We start from the raw sequence: 19,595 nt of genomic DNA, 5'->3' as shown, positions 1-19,595 counted from the left end.
GAGGATCCTTGTAGAACTCTGCAGATGAGGTTGATGACATCCAAGGTAAATGGGGCGTGGCAGACCTACAGGGTGAGGCCTGTCAGGAAGGAGCAAATCTAGCGAAGTGCGGGAACTTGGCAGACTTCATGCAGATGTTGGTTAGGGATGGGGTGGGAGATGTGTGTCGAAGGGTGCAGAAAGATCCAGCAGGATGAGGGGCGCGTTGTCACCTCTGTCCATGATCATCCAGATGTAATCTGTGGCAGCGATGAGGGCAGTCCAGACCAAACACTAGTGGTTCTAGAAGGTATCCTCCAACCATTTCTATATCAAAGTCTACCAAAATAGAGATGTCTGAGGAACCAATGTAGTTAGGATTTACTTGAATTTCGTTATCTGAACAGTAAAGAAAAGGAAAGAGAATTACAATGATTTTCTGTTCCTTAATATCCAGTAGTTTCTAGAATTTCCAGGTTGTTCGACTGTTTTACCTGGACTGGCTTGTTTCTTGGTGCAGAATTTAGTATGAAAAATTGTACTTAGGAAGATCTAGCTAATAAAACCTCAATTCAGAAACATCTTTCGCCAATTGAAACCATAGCAAGAGTATCATATATTCTTTCCAAGTATTTTGAATTTTGTAGCACCTTTATGGTGGCAAGAGAAAATGTTTGGACACCTCATAGAGATTTTGGCTGATATATTCTTTGTTTCCAATTGAGCGTGAGGCACTTCAGAAATATTTTCAGAAGAATCTGAAAATTGATGAATTACTTCTACTAATTCTCCAGCAGGTGTTTCTCTTTCTTTGTACCACAGAAGGGTTTGTGTCCTTGCATTGAATTCAGAGGCTCAATCAAGTAACAGTTAAGGATAGATATCCACTTCCACTCATTTCTGACATCTTTGATGCAGTAGAGGGAGTAAAGATATTTACAAAGCTTGACCTGAAAGGAACTTATCATCTCATCAAAGCAGGAGTCAACTGGAGACTGCTTTGAGAACACAGTTTAGGCATTTTGAATACAAAGTAATGTCATTTGTACTTCCAGCGTTTTATGGACTTGATCTTCTCCAATTTACTGCTTCACACCAAGGTTATCTAATTCTATGCTATTTTAAATCTTTCTGGAGGTCTTGCTTTTTTTTAAAAAAAATATTTTTTATTGATTTTTTAAAACTATTTTACCCCCTAAACCGAGGGTAAGAAGCACAACATGGCATAGGTTGAAACCAAATTTGCTTTGTACATACACAGGTGTATAATAAATACATGAATCACAAAGAAATACAGTATAGACAACAAACAAAAAAAAATCAGAAGTGATAAAATAAATACATCATAGATACTACAGCTTATCTCAATAGTTAATGACATCAATCATCAGTACATCTCTATATAAATTGTAAATTGATACTTGTATAGCGCACTACTCACCCGCAAGGGTCTCAAGGCGCTTGTACGAATACCGCTGTGTAACCCATCCTGGCTTTCCCTGTGAGGCGTCCACTCCTGGGCACCCCCAAGGTGGAGGCCAGGCATCCTTTGCGTTGTGGGGGCCGTTGTGGAGATTAAGCAAGCTATTGCCCAGAGTTGCAGAGTGGGACTCCATGATTGGAATAGGCACCAAGGCGAGAATTATCAGGTCCGTGGAATTTTGAGCCCAAGACCCGCTGAGGCGGGGAATTGAACCCTGGTACCGGGCTAGACCTCTGCATCAGGGTCTGCCGCTCTAATCATTGAGCCACACGTCTCCTATATATACAATCCTATTATCCGACGTCTCATCCTTCCATCTAGTTATTGGTTCCCATATTTTCAATCCCAGTTTCCTCCCTTTCTTTCCCTTTCTAGCATAGATTGCTTTTTCCAAATTATATACATTCAAAATCTTGGCCAACCATTGTTGATATGTCGGTGGTGTTGGGTCGAGCCAGGCTGAAGCAATACATAATCTTAATATCGCCATGGCCACAAAAATAAAATAACATTCTTCCCCCTGAGTACCATCTGGATTTACACCCAACAAGATTAAAGAGGGGGTTAAATTAACTGTTATTCTCAATGCCCTTTGCATATAAGTCTCTATTTCATTCAATATCGTACATAATTGTGGGCATGTTGGAAATACATTTACAATATCTGCTTGCAAACTTCCACATCTTGCACAATTAATACCCGTTGTAGCTCCCCATTGTGCGATTTTTGCCGGAGTGTAATATAACCGATATAGTGTCTTGTAATGTTGCGCCTGTAATGCTGCAGAGCACAGAGCATTCTGACCCAACTCTAGTGACATGTTAAAGCAATCTGTTTCAGCATCTAGTTTAGTTGCCCAACTTTCCCCCATTTCTCCAAATCATCTTGTTTTGATTCTATTAGTTCATAATAAAACCTTTTAATACTACAACCAACTCCTTCCTGCACCAACTCCAAAATACAATTTTTCTCAAATCCAGCAGTTCCCCCTCTTTTATTTAACAAAACACTTCTTACTTGAAGATACTTAAAAAAATGCCTTGTTTCTATCCCATATTTTGCTTGAATCTCTGAGAACTGCATGAAACCCTCAGATCCCATTAAATCACCAATTTTAATAATTTCTTTTTTTACCCAAACCGTGAATACTAGATCGGAAAAGATTTCATTAGGAAAATTTGAATTATTCTTCATTCTTGTGTATCTATTATTTTTGCCCAAGCGATATCTCTTGCTAAAGGCCTTCCAGATGTTATATGCTGCCATCAGTGTCTTAAAACGAGTCCTCTTATAATATGCTGAATCAACATATCTAAGGAGTACATTATTAACATCTTCTCCCAGCAGGAGACCATATATTGCCAGGGTTCCTAATTCATCTTCCCCTCCATCTCTGCACCACAAATTAGCCCCACCATATATTGCAGGGCAGCTGCCCAATAATAGAGTTTCAAATCAGGTAATGCCCACCCTCCTCGTTCTCTTGGGAGTGCCATGAAACGTAGTGCTCTTCTAGTCTTTCCTTTAGACCATATAAACCTATTAATCATGACTTCTAACTTTTTAAACCAGGAGTTTTCAAACATCAAATGGAATTGCCCTAAATATATATAAAAACTTTGGCAGCACTAGCATCTTGATAATGTTTTTTCTACCAACTATTGAGAGGTGTAGGTTGTGTAACCTGTCTAGGTCCCTTCGAACCTTAGCTATGATAGGGGCTATATTCAATTCCACTACCTTGTCCAGTTCTGAGATAATTGTGATACCAAGATAAACGCCTGTTTGTACAACCCTATGATCCTGACATACTACATTGTTATTCTTCATTATTTGCGTTTTATTAGTATTCAGGGAGTAGCCTGAAACCCTTCCAAAACTTTTTGCCTCCAGTTCCACATATCGGATAGCCTCCGTGGGTGATGATGTAAGAACTGCCACATCATCGGCATAAGCAAGTATCTTGCATTCCCCCCTATGCGTAATCAGTGGAGCTATGTCTTCATTTCTTTCCATCCTCCGAATCAAGGGGTCCAAGTACATAGCAAACAACAGAGGGGAGCACGGGCACCCCTGTCTTGTTCCCCTCTTGATTTGGATCTCCCTAGTTAGCCCCGAATTTACCCTTACAGCAGCTACCGGATTCCTATAGAGTGTTTTTATTGCATTAACAAATCCCTCCCCAAATCCCACTCTTTTAAAAACACACCATAGATAGTCCCAGGAAACCCGATCAAAAGCCTTCTCGGCATCTAAAAACAACGCCGCCATCGGGCCCCCTGAGACTTCCATGGTGTCCAATAAAGTAATAAGTTTCCGGGTATGGTGAGTCGTTCCCGCCCTGGTATAAATCCATGTTGATTGATGGAAACTAATGGTGTTATCACATTTGCAAACCTTACTGCTAGTGCCTTAGAATAAACCTTTGTATCAGCGTTCGTGAGTGTGATAGGTCTATAAGAGCCGGGGTCCCTTGATGATTTCCCTTTCTTTAATATAACCACAATTTCTGCACCTGACCAAGAGCCTGGTACAGATACCCCTGTCTGTGCTTGTTGCAAGGTTTTCACCATATCCTTTCCTAGTACTTTCCAGAATACTTTAAAAAACTCTATCGGTATTTGATCTGGTCCTGCTGCCTTTCCAGAGGGTAAACTCATAACGGCGGCTTCAATCTCCTGAGGATCTAATGGTGTATCTAATCTCTGTCGTTCTTCTTCTTCTAACATCACTTTTTCAATACTCTCTAAATAAAGTGCAATTTCCCCAGGATCTTTTCCTTGCTGCTCTTCATATAATTTCATATAAAACTGCCTAAAAACTTCTCTAATCTCCTGCGTATCTGTTACCTCAATCCCTGAACTATCTTTAATCGCCCTTATCTCTCCTATCGCTGTTTTTTGCCTTGCTTGTACTGCTAATGTTCGTCAAACCCTTTCACTAGCTTCATAGCATTTCTCTCTATTTGCCACATATATTTTTGCCGCCTTGGTTGCTATATCTTCCTCTGCCTCCATCCTTATCTTTGCTAATTTAATAAGTGAAGCCTCCAGCGATTTACCTGCTACTATACATTCATTTAACTCCTCCTCGGCTAAGAGCATCTGTGATTTTACTATTTGATATCTAAGTCGCTCCTGTTTACGTTTGTTCACACTATAGCTGAGAGTCTCCACCCTTACCCCTGCCTTAAAGCTATCCCATACAATACCATCTGATGCAATGCCTCTATTTATTGCCAAATACTCCTCAATCCATTGCATCATGTGTTGAATATATATCTCATCCTCCAAGAGCACTCTTTCAAATGTCCAGCTTGTACCCCCCTAGAACTCGACGTGGCAGTATAGTTTAAAATTAACGGATTATGATCAAACAATAGGCGTGGCATCCTCTCAATCTGAGATTTAAATAAGCAGTTACTTGATACCAAAAAGTAATCTAATCTTGCACTCACCCTGTGCTGGGCGGAATAATATGTGAATCCCTTCTCTTGCGGTTTTAAATTATCCCATAGATCTATTAGGGCATTATTCCTAGCCATAGAACAAATTGCTCGGAAAACTCTTCTTTTCCTACCTTTATATAGTGTATGAGATCCTGCCCTTAATCCTAATCCCCCTGCACCATTGATATTCAAGTCACCTCCAAGTATATTACAAGGTGCCCATGTAGCCAGCTCTACATCCAGGTATTCAAACATTTCAGGATCATCCCCTGTGGAACCATAGATAGAGCCTAAAGTTATCCATTCCTCCCCAACCATACACTCTACCAAAGCCCATCTCCCCCAAGCATCCTCTAATTTCTTCCTCATAGTGGTATCCCTGCGCCTTGATAGTATTGCCACCCCCCTATTTCTTGACCCTTGTCTCGAGAAAGCTAAGGTTACAAAACCCAGTTGCTCCAAGAGATATATTTCAGATGCCATAATATGTGTTTCTTGTAAAAGTAAAAAATCAACTCTCGTATTTTTTAACAAAAGAGATACCTTCTGTCTCTTCTGCCTATCATTCAGGCCACATATATTCCATGTCATTATTCGTACAGCCATTAATAAACATCAAACACGTGTCCAATCCATTTTAGCCATTTCAACTCAAATATTTGTTTCAACAGATATAGCCTCCACAATTTCTTATTGTTTATTTTCTTTTGATTTCTTTGCATTTTTGTATAAAGTTTTTCCGTGCTGTGCCCCTTACCCCCAAAAGGTCCCCGCCCCCGCCCCTGAGAGCCCCCCCCGACTATCCCACCCCCCCCCTACTGGCAAATAGGTCCATAAGACCTATATGTGGCGACTGTGACCCCCCCAAGGGTGACGCTCTCTCTCACTCATCTCCCTTACCCCTACACCTCCCAGAAAACACACCACTCCCCCTTATTTTATCATTCCCCCATCCCCCCCATTACCCCCTACAATGTCCTTCTCCCTACTCTTCTTGTGTTTTACCCTCAGATTCTTAGATATAGCAATCTCGTAGTCCTCTTTTCAAATTCTATTATTTAAGTTTTTCCGATTTCCGTGAGGGATCAGAGCCATTGTACCATCCTGAGCTCTATTTTCTTTCAACCACACCAAATATTCTTGGGCCTTTATCTCCGAGTAAAAAACTTTAAATTGTCCATTTTTGACTACCTTTAGTCTACTAGGGAACATCAAGTATGCCTCGCATCCTAGTTTTTGAAATGGAGTTATTAACACCCTCATCCTCCATCTCCTCTCAACTGTTGTGTGGCAGAAATCAGGCCTAGCAAAGAATTCGACATCTTTATATCTGCATTTAGCCTGGTGTTTTGCCTTTGCCATGATTTCTTCCCTTAATAAGTAATTTCCAACATATATAAGTATTGCCCTAGGTTTAGCAGACATATTGCCCTTGCTCTGTACAAACGGGAATCTGTGTGCGCGCTGTATTTCACTTTCCCAGTTCCAACCTGTTATATCTGGCAATGCACCTCTGAGCAATTCAATTACATATGCCCTCACGTCTTGGCCCTCCTTCCCCTCTGCCACACCCAGTAATCGTATGTTATTTCTTTGCTGCCTATTCTCGAAATCCTCGAGTTTCCACACAACATCTGACGTAGTTTTTTCTTGGTCCTGTTTGAAGTCTTGCCACTTATTAACCTCATCTTCCAAATTACCGGTTCTCTCCTCGACTTCAGTAACCCTCCCCACAAGGTCTGTGTATAGTTTATTACCTTTCCTAAGAGAACCCTGTATCTTCTTACTCTCCTGTCTTGCTCTACGGCTCTCCACTCTAGCCTCCACTTGAATCTGTTTCAACATAGAGTACATCGTTTCAAATCCAAGCGAGTCTTGGCCTTGACCTGGAGTCTGCCTCTGTGACATATCTTGGGTTGGTGCAGAACCCGCTGTCTCTTGGTACAATTGTGATGTCGCAGAATAGTCCCAATCAAGCCTTTTTACAACCTGTACTTGTAGAGGACTTGCACCACTTTTAGATCTATTCCGTCTCTTTCTCACAAGGGTCTTTGATTTACGTCTGGAGGGGGGTTTATGAACTGTTTCTTCCCTCAGTTCCGAGCTATCTGAGATATCAGAGTCTAGTCCAGACGGGAGTAATTCCACTTCCACTTCAATATCAGTATCAGAATCTTTTGAGGCATTAGTTGACTCTGAGCTTGAACCTGGTTCAGTCCCTCCCACAGCCCCTTCCTCCTCCTCATCACCGCCCTCATTAAGTGAGATAAAACAATCATCACTAGGTGAACCTGGGTTTAAAGGAGAATGTAGAGTAACACTCATAGGATTGGAATCCGAGTCCAGTACAGTCTTATCAATCTGTGACCCTGTTGATATGGGCTTTATCTCCCCACCTTTGTCTTGTTCCTCTATACCCATAATATCTTCTGTACCGTTCATATCCTCGGTATTCACTTGTATTGTTGCTCCTAACTCCCCCACACGTTCTGATAACAATTCCGCATTAGAGAAGGCCTCCCCTTCGTCCTGAGTTACCTGCATTGTCTGTATTTGTTTTATCTCCGTGTTTGCAGAGATCTGAATGGGAGCAGGAACGCTCTCTGAGTCCTGTATCTCATTCCCCTCATTCCCCGGCACAAGATCTGACCGTTCTAATTCATTCACACTGTGGAGCGGAGCCTGTCCTGACCTCTGCTCTGGTTGCTCCGGCTGCCTCATCTGCTGAATCCGCGAGGTCTGCCCTGTCCGTTGCTCCGTCTGTAGTCCCGCCCCCTGCACACCCTGTGGTCCTGCGGTCATCGTACCTGTCTGCTCCGGGGTGCCGTTGGTGAGTGTCCCGTTCGCCTCCTGCAGACTCGTTAGGGAGTGTAACTCAGGAATCGTTAACAGCGGGGTCTGGGCGATCGCTTTACCCGCCGATTCGATTGTTTTGGCGTTCACCGTCACTTTAGCGTTCAAGCATATTGCAGCTGCTGCAGGAGAGAACGCCTCCAACACCGTAGGCTGCCTCAATCCTGCCTGCTCAAGTGTCTTTGTGCCGGTATTATTTCTCCTGATTACGGTTGTTTTATCTTTTAATTTTTCCTTTTTCTCTTTTTGGTTTGTCGCTACGTTGTTGCCAATTGTTTTAATCGGTTCCGTATCCCGATCGTCCATTTTCCGTATGTTTGTTTTTGTTCGGAGGTTTGCCGCTGGGGCGTCAGGATCGCTACAGATTGCTTTCTCCTTGTCCTCCTTTGTGTTTCTTTGCTGTTTTGGAGCCATAATACACCCCCTCAAACGATACCAATAACAATGGCTCATAACAATGATTCTTTCAAAAGCTTCGCAAGTGCGATTCAGGCTTCCTTTTATGTTATCCTTTAAAATCAGTACTGACCACAATGTCTCAGGGGAAAGGCCCAAATCACTTGGTGACAAGCTCACCGTAGATAATTTCTTCTGATATCTGACTTCAAAAATCATTTGGTTTTCATCGGGGAGTTTTCAGAGGGGAATCTTTATCGCTCTTTTGTCATCACCGTCAGCTAGAAGAGTGGCGTGTTCCGTGTTCCATTCAAACCGCAGCCTCGGGAGTGAGGAGAGAACACGTCTTCCCCCTACGGCCTGCCAGCGGCCATTTTGCCTCCCGCGTACCAGAGGTCTTGCTAAACAAGAACTTGTGTATAAAGTTTCGTACTGGTTACACAAGCATTACTTGTTTGCTAAGCCTGAAAAGTGTTTGTTTGACTAGTCTTCAAATAGTTACTTGGGCTTTGTTATTTCAACTGAAGATCTAGGCTATTGATACTCGGATGGCTTCACCTATATCGATAAAAGAAACAAAATGTTATTTAGGTTAAGAAATTACTACGGAACATTTGACCGCAATAAAATAGTTTAATGAGTCAGTAAACTAAAAATTTCCATTCACAGATGCCAGGTTCAAGGATTAATGCCTCTACTACTGAAAATGTGAGAATGCAAGTGTTTTTTATCAGTACTTGTCTTTTAAAATGTATAAACTTGTTTTTTCCACTATGAGCCCTGTTGTAAATAAGTTGGTGATAGATGACAGGATACTTCTAGTTGATTACATGTAGATTTATTGTAGGACACAGCTGAGTACACAACCTCGCCAGCTGACCAGACCATCAACTGACACTGATAGAACACTCTGGTACAAGTTAGATCACTCACAGGTATTCTGGGAGACTAAGGAGGTAAGAACACTAAGGAAGGGCTAAAGACTACTGTCAGCCATATTACAAGAAGAATCAATATACAACACATCTTCCTCCTTTACAGAAAATAAATGAAACAATCATAAAAATAAAGCTTGATGCATGGGAGACAACAACAATAATAATAATAACAGAAAGGAGGCCTAAGACGACTTGAACTAATTTTAGTTCATGAAGGCAAAAGAGCATTTTGGGGCAAAGAGTGTAAACGTGAAGTGTGAGGTGAGACACAACACTTAAAACAACTAATAGGCATCACCACTACCTACTCCCCTTAGACTGACAAAACAGGATAAAGATACTGCACTCCCTTCAATCTGTCTTTGACCAGCAAAACAGGAAGAGACAGTCCACTCTCTCAAATCTGTTTCAGTCCACCGACACTTTACGCTCTGAGTTGAAGATAGAGAGTTCAATATACGCTTTCGTGCTTTATAGATACCACATTCTTAGATAAACTTTGAAGATTCCAAACATAGGTACTCCTGAAGATTACCAAGTGCAGTATCACAAGCGATGTAAAGAAATTCATTTTTTCTTCTTGAAGCTTTCACTTCAAAAGATGGATACATAGTCCTAGATGTGACTAGCTTAGACGCAATCTGGACCACTGTCCATCCTCGGTGTAAATCTTGGAACCTTTGTCCCAAATTCAGGCTTTCCGACTTTGCCTCCGTTGTGGACATACTGTCCAAACTCTGACCTGGGACCATCCCATCCTCGTCGCCAAAATGTTGTAAATAAGTTGGTGATAAATGACAGGATACCTCTAGTTGATTACATGTAGATTTATTGTAGGACACAGCTGAGTACACAACCTCGCCAGCTGACCAGACCATCAACTGACACTGATAGAACACTCTGGTACAAGTTAGAACACTCACAGATATTCTGGGAGACTAAGGAGGTAAGAACACTAAGGAAGGGCTAAAGACTACTGTCAGCCATATTACAAGAAGAATCAATATACAACAAGCCCGAATCGCACTACAATATAAAGCCATCTGAACACTTTTCTAAAGCCTTTGTGAAGATTCATTCCAACTGGTAGTTAAACGTTATCAAACAAGTTTATGCACATAAGGCTTTCATCTTAATTTGTTTTAATGCCACAGGGATTTGATAATGATCTTTCCCAAATATTGGTATTACTCTATCACTTCTACTTCATTATTATATGAGAGCTAACTTCAGGACAGCTCCGTCTTTACACACACCAAAACGTTTGTCTACCCAATATTTAATGACTAACCTACTGGCTTGGCAATAACCTTTAGTGTATTCATTTTTATTTAAAAACCCACAAAAATAAAATCAAGTAATAGCAAGTCTTCGGCCAAAAGTAAAGTCTTTACATGTTTGTCTGACAACTTAGGGAAGAACAAATTCACTGTAACAGTTGTGGCTGGACGAAATTTGATGACTGAACAAAATCAGATGGGCAAGTAAGTAATCTTGCTTACGACTGTGATGAGATTTTACCACTTTTAGAATTCTCTATGCACAAGCTGGATGAACAAAAGCTGCCTGAAAGTCTATAGAGCAACAGTAAAAATCACCCAACTGTCCAATTGACCTTGGGTTAACTTGAAGAGAGCTAGACAATGTGGAAATGCTGGCCATCCATTTAAACGTGGAAAAACTAGTTAAATAAATATTTTTGCTATCATGTCCATCAATGAGATAAAACTATAACAAGAGGGTTCCTCTCTGGTACTCTCTAGGTCAACTGTAAACGGCCATAACACCATATTATCAGCAAGATCATTAAAATGCAACAAAACGCATTTCCTGTTCCGGAGACGGAACAACTAGAGCGTCACCACACCTGAAAGTCTATAGAGCAACAGTAAAAATCACCCAACTGTCCAATTGACCTTGGGTTAACTTGAAGAGAGCTAGACAATGTGGAAATGCTGGCCATCCATTTAAACGTCTAAAAACTAGTTAAATAAATATTTTTGCTATCATGTCCATCAATGAGATAAAACTATAACAAGAGGGTTCCTCTCTGGTACTCTCTAGGTCAACTGTAAACGGCCATAACACCATATTATCAGCAAGATCATTAAAATGCAACAAAACGCATTTCCTGTTCCGGAGACGGAACAACTAGAGCGTCACCACACCTGAAAGTCTATAGAGCAACAGTAAAAATCACCCAACTGTCCAATTGACCTTGGGTTAACTTGAAGAGAGCTAGACAATGTGGAAATGCTGGCCATCCATTTAAACGTGCAAAAACTAGTTAAATAAATATTTTTGCTATCATGTCCATCAATGAGATAAAACTATAACAAGAGGGTTCCTCTCTGGTACTCTCTAGGTCAACTGTAAACGGCCATAACACCATATTATCAGCAGGATCATTAAAATGCAACAAAAACTGACGTGGTGAACATAAAACTTAAATATTCACACATTTAGCCCTTACAACCATACTTGCTGACTGGATAGGTTGCCGATTAAAGTTAATATGTAAATTTGTTTAAATTGATGACTATGGAACTAGTTAAAATTCTGGCAGACAGCCTATGGGTCGTCCAGGGCAAAAGAGCAAATGGCTCAATTGCCCTGGCAGGAGGACAGCCCACCAGATTTATTAATGACTTTCCGGCAGGCGGTCATTTATACACGCATTGCCAGAAGCCACAGTGACAATGGTTCCGGTCAATGCACTTTGATCTCTGCTACAAGGCTGCATCAGGAAGCCACAGCCCTGTAGCACAGGGTATATTATTGTTGTAATCAAAAAGAAAATCCCAAAACGGGACTTTATTCTTGAAAAGAAAAAATATAATGCTCCCCTCACCATGGGTGAAGAGGAGCATTATAATGATTTACTGTTCCTTAGGTTTTACCTGGTGGTACGAAACAGTAAAAAATTATTGCATGCCTGACTATCAAAATTGGGCAGGCGTACATGTAGCCATTTCTCTGACAGCCCTTACATCCCAGGCAGTTAGAGATGTTTGGCCACAACGTAAACAGCGTAGTCTCCTCCGTATCTAAACATGAAGGTCCGCCCGCATTTAAACCTGGCTGGAAGACCTTCATTTTGGTGGTATGTAAATCGGGCCCTATGTCTCTTCTTAACAATTTGCAACGTGTCTTGTCGAATCATAGATAACGCATATGACATTTTTCTTCCGTAAGACAACAATATTGTTGTATAAGATGTTTATAAGTCAATAAATGCTGCTTGGTTTTTAATTTTTCATATTCACAAAGAGCATATCATGCTGCTCTTTTAATATTTGTAGTTCTTGCCAAACTATTTGCTTATCTTCTGGCTTTTAACAAAATCAAATCTTCTAGAGCTATCTTTAGCCCCTGAGTTCTGAAAACAAGGCAAAATATTTGCAATCACCTACACTTGCAAGAGACAACAATTTCACATCAGTCTACAAGACATCCAAATTTGCTTAGGCTTTTTCAGAGTATTCTCCAAGTAATTCTTGTGAGAGGTCAATAAAAAAGGTCTAAAGTACAGCAATATTTCCTTTGATGGTGACACAGACAAGGTAATCGATCCCATTCAATATTTTTTCTGAATACAAAATTGTGTGTTCTCTAAATAACTTTGTCAGATAAACTTTTAATCATTGCGTTTTTCTACCCTTTCCTTAAATAAGATGTTAAAAGGTGGGCTATCACCAGGTAACCTATTTAGATGAACCAGACTATTCTTCATTATTAACTGGCCAACCTTTGTTCCTAACATGGTGTTATGACATGAATGATAGGTTTCACATGGTTCTCCGACATGTCATCAAACTCCAATAGACCTAGCTTTAAGGTATGTCATATGTCCAGTGCAGGCCCATTGTCATTTGCCCTTTGTTAGCATGAACATGTTGCAGACCGTCCTCTGCTCTGCACACGTTACCTTAGAGATATGTTTTGCTTTATGCCACAATCTACTTTCACATAAACCATGCTGTTGTTTTGCGCTCTGTTCTTTTCCTAGGATTTAGTCTGAACTTTTAGACAAGGTCGAACAACAATGCCCCTTGTTATTCTGTTCTGGTCAGGCCCTAGCACCTAGACAAAATATGCAAAAGCAGCTGTGGTTTGGGTACTTTCTGTCATATAGGTATGCACAGATAGGTAACACACAGTCAGAGAGGGACCTTTCCATGGAAAAGATTGTGACAGCTTTTGGGATATATAGCTTTCATCTGTGTATTACTGAGGTACGGGGTCTGCTGCTAACACTTAGAGATCTTCTGATATATAATCATTTTGCTTCTGTAGAAGGGGAGGGGGTTTGGCTACACTGTCGTATATAATGTCAGTTCCATTTATGATTTACGGACTACTTGCTATGCTAACCGTATTTGTGTTTGGCATTTTTCTACTTGTGTCACGTATACTGCGTACTAGAGAACGATAGTTAAAATATACATTTTAAACTTTCCTCGTGTCTCTGTCAAAACTTATTGTGGACTAGTAATGGTGTGTGAGCAAAAGGGTGTGTCCTGCAACTGTGTTTCCTGAGAGGGTCAGAAGTGTTGTGGTCTGGGTTGTCTAATTATTTGTTCCTCTATGAGAGAGTAGGAGGGCAAGTGAGACACTATAACTAGTCGGTCTCGGGCTCATGGGTACTCAGTCGGTAGGATGGCTCAGTCCCTGCCTACTAAGGTCCCATAATTCCAAGCATAGTTCTGTGACTCTGCAGAATCCCTGCAACATGGCGCCGCTTTGCCTCCTCAGTTTTTAGGATTCCCCTATTGCTGTAGGCTTTCAAGCTTGAAGTTTAAAAGGTTTCCGACCCGTTTTGTGCTACCGTTTGTTTCCATTATCTTTCAGTGATGGCATAGCCGATTCTGATTCCGGCTCATTGCCGTGCTGCCCTCACTCAGCATTTGTTGCAGCATGGGGTCCCCACTGTGGTGTCTCCAGTTGTCTTTGTAGTCGAGGCAGATCCTGCGTACTGTTTCAAAGTATTCTTATACTGTGATAACACTCCGACCGCTGTTCCGGCTGCTTATTGCACTTATGTGGTTGTTGAAGTTCCTCTTACGGCCTGTGAGCATCAGATTTGGTTTAATGGCGCCCTACCCCCTCCTTTTTCCTTTGTTCATATGGGCCCCTTGAGTATTGATGGGGCCACAGATGTTGAACGGTGATGAGGCACTACCCTGTAGGCCAGGCGAGGCAGCTGCAAGAAAATTGTAGTGCTGTGAGGGCTGTAATCCTTGTGCAGTGGTGAGCGGTAACTCCATATGCCAGGAGGGACCGCCGCTGAGGACTTCGCTGAGCTGAAGGTGCCAAAGCCAGAGTACAGAGAGGATACGGTTACTCCGGGTCACCGGGAGCAACAAGGTATGCAACCTGGTTGACACTCCCGCTGGAAGGGTGGGCCCCGCCATAAGAATACCTGTGCGCCCTTAACCTGGTGACGGATCTAATTCAAGGTCTTTGTAACAACTACTAAATTTTGTTTTATTGTAGATTGTCTTTTTCAAGACAGGATTATTACATATTTTACCCTCTGCTAAACATTTGTTCCCTTCCTCTTCTGACCATTTCCAGCAATCAAATAAGATAGCTAAGTTACTTTTAAACAGAGATTAAAACATCCAGAATCCCTCTGTGTCAGGATTCAATATTAGTCAAAAGAAATGTCACTAAACAGAGGTTTTCCATGGAGGTGGTAGTCCATTTAGGCCACACAGCACCACAACCTTCTTCTCTGGTTAGTACAGGAATGTAATCGAGGCTGTGAACTTTTGGGGAGCTGGGGGTTTGGATTTGCGCTGGCTTTCTGATAGGTTTGGGGAACTCTTAGCATCAGTACATTGTCTAATCGCACAAAGATGTCCTCTCTCAGGAAGTCAGGAATATTCTTCTTCGTATTATCAACTCTGCCATGAGAATTGATTAACATCCTGATGAACTTTCTCTGACGTAACAGGTATTAACTCTGGAGTATGTGTAGGGACAGTGGAAAGATGGAGAAGTAGATAAGTTCTAACTTCAATTGAGCTGGTACGAGATCAACTGACCTGGCATATCTCTGGATGTGGCTTATATAGTTAGTTATCCAATGTGTGCCCCTGATTTAGGGGACGTCCCCTGGTCACTGCTGTAAACACTATGGAGCACCAAGGTTAATACTTGCTCGGTTGATATTCATTTTGCCACTGTTTTCGGATAGCATTGTTTTGCCACAAAGTAGCTTCTCATTTATTGAACAGTCGTACAGAATGATGGTTTCAAGCAACTATTCACATGTATCCTCGTGTCTTAAAATGTATACATTTACTTTTAGACTCATGTTCCCTGATGAAGGCTAATATTAGCCGAAATGCAGTGGACCAATTATTAACATGTATTTGGACAAAAAAAGTCTTGAAATAAGAGTGATTACCAGCTCTAACAAAGAAAGGAATAAAACGAATAAAAGAGCACTGAATTAAACTAACTGATTAGTGGATGATTTAACATAATCTTTGCTGTAACAATCAAGGATTGAAATATTACAGCCCCTATTTGGGACACAACAGTGACCAGGGGACGTACCCCAAATCAGGGGCACGCATTGGATAACTAAATAACGTGCACGACGGAGTGCACACCCGAGAGCACGCAACAAAAACGAAAATTACAAAAAAACTAGTTGTGCAAGTGTATATCTAATCAGCTTATATAGTTAGAACATCCACAAAGATGGTGCTATGGAAATCATATGAGATCTCCTATTCCTAAGGAGATCTAAAGTAAACACTCACAATTATTACACAGCCTGCGCTTGAGTTTCCACCTTTCCACAATAATTATGTGCTGGAAACCTGGGATTTTGATGGAACTGAATGGATTCAAGCGCAAGTTCCTAAAGTATGGATTTACCATAAATAATAGCATTCATATAATTATGTGGATCACAGCTATGGGTAGTATATGGGTACAACATGATTTGTTGCATGGGGGTCATGTCTTTTGGGTGAATCATGACAGCACAACTATTTCAAAGGCCGTCTTACTGGATGGGGCGTTTGAAGATACCTTGCAAGAAATTGATTTATCACCTATGGAGCGTGAATGTTTCAAATCGTTTACATGATTACCTTCATATTCCAAGTGGTCATCCGCTAGAATTTGCAGAGGTGGAGGTTCAACTGTGCTCATTAAAAGGCTCCCATAAAGACAACTGAAATACAGAGTGTATCTGAAGCTCTAAAGTTAAGTTTACTAGGGTAGCAAATAACAGACAAATAGTGAAAGGTGCCAAGAATCATTGTTCTATTTTTTGTGGACCCGTTAGTAGTACGTTTTGTGTGGACAACCATACTTGGTCTCCTGATATATTTTTCAAATCTTTCTTTCTATGTCATTCTGCATTATTTTTGTATATGTTTTGAGCTTCTTTTAGATGGTGTGGGCGTTTGAAGATACCTTGCAAGAAATTGATTTATCACCTATGGAGCGTGAATGTTTCAAATCGTTTACATGATTACCTTCATATTCCAAGTGGTCATCCGCTAGAATTTGCAGAGGTGGAGGTTCAACTGTGCTCATTAAAAGGCTCCCATAAAGACAACTGAAATACAGAGTGTATCTGAAGCTCTAAAGTTAAGTTTACTAGGGTAGCAAATAACAGACAAATAGTGAAAGGTGCCAAGAATCATTGTTCTATTTTTTGTGGACCCGTTAGTAGTACGTTTTGTGTGGACAACCATACTTAGTCTCCTGATATATTTTTCAAATCTTTCTTTCTATGTCATTCTGCATTATTTTTGTATATGTTTTGAGCTTCTTTTAGATGGTGTGGCCTTTCCTGTAACACTTGTTTACGATGTCCATAGTGGTCATATACAGATGTTACTTACCATTCTTGAGTATTGATTTCAAGTGGTTGCATTTTCGCATGTATTTCAATAAGGATCTTCCATTGAAGAATGTGTAGAATTGTTTTAAGTGAATTCTGATAGATTTAGGGCTTCTACCTAATCTGAAGTTATAGGAAATAATGAACAATATAAAAACTGTTTTATAGATTGAGTCACTACCATAGTCTGTCTATCCATTCATGCTATGCCATTCTTTGGGGGATATGTTATCATAGAAGGCAAAAGCAAATAATAACAAAAAAATAAACAGAAATGAAGTACGTAGGCTCAGACGTACAAAGTTTTAGCCTGTTTATTATAAAATAACACCTTCCTTAAAGGGGGTACAAAAAATGGAAGAGACTTTTGTGGTACTTAAGTGCCCACACTTTAATTTACAGTGGAAGACGTCATGCATGTTTAATCATGTTGGCAACCATTATAGAGTGGTCAAGGAAAATATCCTACATGTTACAAACCCGGACATTCACTGTGAATCCAACACATGCCTTAAATCGCAGACCCGTGTGTCATCCTAACCCATGTGCTAACTGCCCAAAAAGTCCTGAGCCATAGCGACATGAGACAAAATCATGAACGACAAAAGGGAAAGTGTAATTCATTCGGTTGTAAAAACCCTCACCGCTAAATGTTTTCAAGGCGCGTAACGCCTGAATACCAACATGTACACCTAAATCACAGACCCGTGAGTGATCCTGTTCCGTGTGCTAATTACCCAACTCACCCAATGCCATAGCAACACATAAAAGATGGTGAATGACAAAAGGGGGAAAGTGTAATTCGGACGATCGTGAAAACACTCACTGGTAAATAAATGCTTTCATGGTGCGTAACACGTCCCCTGTCATGCCACATGTAAATCATCGTGACCAACTGGAAATTACATTAAAAGTGAAGTTCGAGATGTTCGTATAAACATTCACTGCAGTGTGTTTTCATAGCGAGTAACACATCTCTGGGCGTTTGGAACTGGCTGCCATGTAGTTTGTTAGAAGCATGCCTGAGAGTCAGGTGAGACCATCAACACTCTGAATGACACATAAACAGAAGAATAACCTTGCAGCAAACTTAAAAGTAATCTCTTTTAAAGTTAAAGGCCTCCACCATCCAGTAAAGCGAAGGAAAGTACTAGAGTACCTAGCCAAACTAAAATCAGACGTGTGTGTCCTCCAGGAGACCAAACTCTCCGCCAAAGACACAGGGCGCCTAAGAGCTAACTGGATACAGCTGGCGATAGGCTCTCCGGCATGCAACAAAAAAAAGAGGGGTCATAACACTGATAAACAAGAGGGCCAAACTAGTGCTACATGACTCATATGCGGATGAGGAAGGGAGAGTCCTCATCACAAGCCTAACCAGGGGCGAAGAGAAGATACATATTGCCAATATCTATGGGCCAAACACAGATGACAAAGACTTCTGGGCAAAAGTTGAGGTAAAACTTAGCGCACTCCCACAGGACGACCTTCTCATAGTTGCAGGTGACCTAAACCAAGTACTAGATCAGGCAACAGACAGGGACCCACAAAGGCCTAGCCATGACCCACTGGGAGGGAACATTCTCAAGAACATGTGCACCAGGCTCAAGCTAAAAGATCCATGGAGACTCCAAAACACAGACGGTAGGGACTACACCTTCTACTCGCACACACACAACTCTTACAGCAGGATCGACTACATTCTAATCTCGGAAACGCACACCCACCTCATAGACCAGACAGAAATCTGACCTAGAACAATATCAGACCACTACCACATCAGCTCAACACCTTCCTGCCAAAGCTCATACACTGCTCACAGGTAGGATACCTTAAAAACAGGAGGTCGCATGATAACACTAGACTCCTATGCCACCTGATCAATCATTTTTTTTTTTTTTTTTTTGAAATATATTTTTATTGCAGGAATTAGTAAAAATTTTACAAAGTGGACCAGCATTATAAATTCAATTGAAAATAGTAGAACACATCCCATCTCCCCTCGGCAAGACATTCTATTACACAGCCATTCAGCCCACAACCCGAAGGTCGGGCGGCGATCACCAGTGGAGACTCAATAGGAGGACGAAGCCGGTCCAAATGATCCACAGTCCGTCATCTGCTTTTCTAAATTATCCTACAAAAGGCAAAAGAAACCCCCCCCCCAATAAAAAACTATTAACTAGGCAGAACCCCCCCAACCCCGCCATCAGTGTATGGAAATAGATATAGAGGATCCATGGGAGAAACCCCTGGAAATGCTACAGACATGTAGAGTACAATCGCCTATCGGGACTTGGGTCGAGCTGCATCTTCACTTTCGGAGTCGCTGGAAGCGCAATAATCCCTGAGGGCCTGCACTAATGTCTCCCATTCTAGCGCTGCCTCCTGTGCCTTCTCGTTGTGTTGTCTCCTAGCTAGCTGGTATCGCAGCGTGCTTTCCCCCGCCGCCCACTTCAAAAGTTCGCTGCGCCATCGAACCCCCGTTGGACCAACCCTTGCCTTCCAGTTCCTGGTCACCTCCCGCTTGGCAAGGAGAAGCCCTAGATCGATAAATTTACTAGAAATTTTATTTTTTGGGGTATGCGGAAACCAGTGTAGGAGCCCAACCGCCGCGCCAACCGA

This window comes from Lissotriton vulgaris, chromosome 4_1 (assembly GCF_964263255.1).
Source record: "Lissotriton vulgaris chromosome 4_1, aLisVul1.2, whole genome shotgun sequence".
NCBI lineage: Eukaryota > Metazoa > Chordata > Amphibia > Caudata > Salamandridae > Lissotriton > Lissotriton vulgaris.
The sequence above is the reverse complement of the archived record's forward strand: the minus strand, read 5'-3'. Positions refer to the sequence as shown.